Source organism: Lactuca virosa, chromosome 3 (assembly GCF_052849685.1).
Source record: "Lactuca virosa cultivar CGN04683 chromosome 3, Lactuca_virosa_CGN04683_v6, whole genome shotgun sequence".
NCBI classification, from domain to species: Eukaryota; Viridiplantae; Streptophyta; class Magnoliopsida; order Asterales; family Asteraceae; genus Lactuca; species Lactuca virosa.
This window is the reverse complement of record NC_136428.1, coordinates 130,672,737-130,677,461: the sequence shown is the minus strand read 5'-3', so window position 1 is coordinate 130,677,461 and position 4,725 is coordinate 130,672,737. Positions and strand designations below refer to the sequence as shown.

Here is a 4,725-nt window from a genome sequence, read left to right as displayed (position 1 = left end):
CAGGTATGGCTCGAATAGGAAATGGAAAAGGTGGCCTGGAAGGCTTTAAAGAATAAACAGTTTTGTCATCAGGCCTTGGACTCGTCGAGTCCATGACTGGAACTCGGCGAGTCGAGTCGGGTTTTGCTGAATTGGAGTTTCCTGTTTCTTCTGCTTACACCTTTATTGAGGCCTTCTGGGTAGGGGTCAGAGGAGTGAAAAAATTTTCAGAACTAGTTATTATAGCATTCAAATGCTCCATTCGTGGATTCTTTTCGGTATTGCTTGGAAGATCACCCGGTTGTCTTTGATTGATTTGTTGGGCCAGCTGCGCTAGCTGTTTCTCAATGTTATGAATAGATGTTTGCTGATTCCTTAGTATTGTTCTTGTATCTTGTATTGCAGCATCATGGTCATTATGTCTTTTCTCAGATGCAGCTACAAATTTAGTGAGCATTTCTTCCAAGTTTGGTTTCCTTTCTTGCACCGGCTCCTCCTTTTGGTAAAAACCCCTTGCTTGTTGTCTAAACTTTTCCTCCTTCGCCTTTTTGTACTCATCATATGGTAGCCATTCTTTCTTCGGTTTTCGCCAATCATTATCGAATCTATCTCCGCTTGAATAGAATACTTTAGCTTTCTTGTTTCCATTCTCATCCAAATCACAATCTCTAGTAAGATGAGGTTCGTTACAATTCTTACAACCAACCCGAATAGCATGGATTGTTTGATCCATCTTATCCATCCTCCTATCCATGCTTTTCAACATTGCCATCATTGCCGCCATGCCCTCAAAAATAGAATTCACCTCCCCTCTAATTGGATTATTCCTAGGATTATGATATTCTCTAGAATGCTTAGAGAATTCTTCAATTAACTCCTTGATTTCCGGGGGTGGCTTCTTTGTGAGAGGTCCTTGCGAATCAAGAAGCTGCCTTGTGGTTACATTCACTCCATCATAGAAAATGGAGACTTCTTGTTGACTATTTAGATCATGATGCGAGCAGTTTCTTAGCAAGCCTTTGTATCTCTCCCACGCCTCATATAAGGATTCTCCAACTTGTTGTTCAAAGTTGGAAATAGCTTTCTTTAATTTGGCTATCTTTGAGGGAGGGCAAAATTGATCAATAAATTATTCTTTCATCTTAGCCCATGTAGTGATGGATCCGGGAGGGAGTGACTTGAGCCAATCCTTTGCAGCACCTTTGAACGTGACGGGAAGCATACGAAGCAAAAAGGTATTGCGTGCCACATTAGGAAAATTAAAGTAGTCGGCTATGTCGCTGACCTCTTCTAGGTGCTTGTACGCGTCTTCGTGATCTTTTCCATAGAATGGAATCTCCTTAAGTTGGGCGAGTATGTGGCCTTTGAGTTCAAAATTGGCGTTTGCGGGAATCGTGGGTTGCACGAGCCCCGGACCGGTGTCTTCACGCATCTTCTTCTTCCATTCGCCCATGGAACTTCATCAATGTTAGCCATGGTGGTGTCGAATCCGCCTTCTAAATCGCTTCCTTCAAATTCTCTTTCTTCTCGTTCAGATTCGTTCTCGATGTCCTCCTTGATTGGGTCTTCGTTCATCAAGGAAATGTTGGATCCTCCTGATTTACTACTCTTCTTCTTGCTGAAAACAGATCTGATATTCTTCAAAGATGAGTTCTTTGAAGATGCGGATTCTCCAACGGTTTTTCCTTTGTTCTTCTTTAAAGTAGCTTCCGGGTCTTCAAGTGGTGGAATCAAGGGTGTATTGCCTCCTCTGGTCATAAACGTACTGCAAATAAACAGAAAGACACGCACAAAAGGAATAAAAAAACTAAAAACGAAAATAGTTGTTCAGCGATGGACTCGTCAGGTCTGGTCGTAGGGACTCGGCGAGTTCGATGCAAAAACAGCAAACTTCCTAAAAGCTAAAAATTGAAATTTAATTCTAATCTTAAATTTACTAAAAGCAGTAACTTTGTGCAAGAGAAATCTCACACAAAGGATCGATAACAATAGTAATCAATTTAAATTAGAACCGTTCCCCGGCAACGGCGCCAAAAACTTGATGTGTGCGAAACCAACTAGTTTTATTCCTACTTCTAAATTGTAAATTAATCACACAAAAGGCAGTGGACCTGTCAATTGATGGTATAGATCTAGTAAGCAGGGTATCGAACTCAGGGAACGGCAATTAAACTAATTACTAAAAATATCTAAAAATATCAAATAATAAAAAAAAGGTTTTCTCTAGTTTTACAAGACTAGAAACTTACTAACAGTTAAACTAAATAACTAACTAACAACTTCGCAAGCAGAGACCAACTAAATTCAATATCTAAAGAGACTTATGTTCAGGTTCGACTCAATTGATCATATGGTTGATTTAATGGTAATAGTGCAATGGATTAACCTTTTAATGGCTTCTGATTCAGGTGATTAGGTTCACATTCGCTATCGCTAATCCTTAGAAAATAAACTAATTCAAGCAGTGGCCAGTTGTCTAAATTAATTAATTCTCTAGGTTATTTATTCGGGTTAAATAAGACTTGTAATGGTTAATCAAATTAATAATTCAATTAACCTCTTGTTGTTGGTTTATCAAACAAGCTCACACATTAACTTACCCATTCTCTAATTAATCCTAGTTTCACATTCGCTAATCCTAGGCACATAATAAAGTGTTCACATGAATCACATGAGGTAAACAATTAAGAGATGTCCATGCATCCTAATTGCCTTCCTATTAACAGAAAATAGATATGGTTAATGCATAAGGATCTTTAACAAGCTTAGTTTAACAAAATCACCAAATTAAAGTTAATCCTACCATTAATCAAACCATAGTCTCAAAATTATCTTACCAAACAGAAGCTAAGAAGTTTAGCTCATGATTAAGGCAGTAGAAAACTCAAAAACGAAATTCAATAACATAAACATGGTTTAGGTACTAAATCTAATTAAGAGAAATCGAATTATGCCTTAGTTATTCTTCAAAATTGGAATTGGGTTGGATCTTCACTCTTCCAGATGCCTCTCTTCGTTCTAAATCGCAGCTCCTCTCTCTAGGGTTCTCCCCAATTTTTTTTGTATCGATCTGGAAGGCTCCTTTTATAGATTTAAATCGAATCGTCGAGTCCAAGACCGACTCGTCGAGTCCCTCATTAAATCCCCGTGTACGGCAAGGCAAGGACTCTTCTGCTTCACGAATCTTCGTGGGAACTCGTCGAGTCAATGCCAGACTCGCCGAGTCCTTTGTGGTTTTTGGTTCTCTTCTTTTGTTCACTCCAAAGTTTCCCGATAGCTGCTCCTGCTTTCTTTTGCTTCCGAGCACTTCTTTTGGACTGAAAATATAATTCAAACATAATTAAGTACCTTTTGTCCATAATATGCAATTATTTAGCTAATAAATGATAAAAATCTATACTAAATATAGGGCTAAACATGCACATATCATAGATCTATAGGACTACCTGTGTTATCTGTTATTGATTGATAATGTTATGTATTAATATGTTATGGTTGTTGGGTTGAGGCGGACCAGTGGATAGACTGAAGGCCAAGATACCCAGGGCGGTCTGGATTGACTGAAGGCCTGCGAGGCGAACCAGTGAGGACGAAGGCCCAGAGAGTCGTCCAAATAGACTGTAGGCCCGGTGAGGCGGTCCAGTCATGCTGAAGGCTCTGTATGCATGTTGGTGTCTGTTATTTTTATATGGTGGTACTTTGGGGGAACTTACTAAGCATTGTCTTATAGTTTTAGTTTTGTTTCAGGTACTTCTGAGGATCGTGGCAATGTGAAGGCCCCGACGCCATTAAGTACACCCCAAGTTACCACATTGTTATTGATATTATGTTTATGTTAAAACAACATGCTAGTGATAGTTAAGTATCTTCAAGAATTGCATGATAGATTTTCCTGACATATGATGCCTGATAGCCTAGGGTTATTTCTGGTATGAAATTGACATCATTATTGTAGTTTCTTAGTGTATGCATCATAATTGTACATAACTAAGATTCTATAGCCTGAGAATATTTGGTTTAGCCTTATATCCTTCTCTTGTCTGATGAAGGGAATAGGTTAGAATCAGGTATTCGACTGTCTATAGGATCCAGTGTTATGTATGATTAGCATACACGAGTGTTGCAGGGTTGGTGGAAGTTTCATGGATGAGTTATGTGGGGTCATCCAGCCAGTTGAGGAATGACTAGCCTTTCTTTAGTAATTGAGAATAGGATGTATGTGTACCCTTGTGTGTGTTGTTAGGGTTGTTGTGATGATCTTTTGAGACAAATATGGGTAGGTGCGGAAGGTAGTATGGGTCCGTATTACTGGAAGCACAGGACTCGTATGCGTAACAGGGAAGTCACAACCCCTAGTGTATTGTTGTGGATTGGTTCCTATGGTATGATATATGCCTCATCTAATATTTTCTGATTTATTTTTAGTAAGGTGTTTACGAGGAGATTTGAGTCAGGATCCGGATTAGGAGCCGGAGCGAGTGGCCAGGATAGACCAGGGTTGACTGAGGACCAGGTTAGGGAGATGACTCTTGCTGAGGTTGTTTCTATTGTTCGGGGGCATATACTGGAGTTGTTTGGGTCTATCAAGACCACCGTGATGGAGTTCTTTGATGACCGATACGCTGCACCTTCTGAGGCTGATGCTGCTGCAACCACCGTGGTCATCGCTGCTGTGGGGATTGGTGGAGGGAGAGCCTTACATTACCGGGACTTAGACAATATGAAGCCCCTGGTGTTTGATGGAGT

At 39.9% G+C, this 4,725-nt stretch overlaps 1 non-coding gene across 1 annotated transcript; it reads left to right on the top strand.

The window, feature by feature from the left end:
* The first annotated feature begins 965 nt into the window (after positions 1-965).
* Positions 966-1,072, top strand: LOC145168194 (small nucleolar RNA R71). The gene has a single exon (XR_013741765.1). It is a non-coding gene; the product is annotated as a small nucleolar RNA R71 (small nucleolar RNA).
* The last annotated feature ends 3,653 nt before the right edge of the window (positions 1,073-4,725 follow it).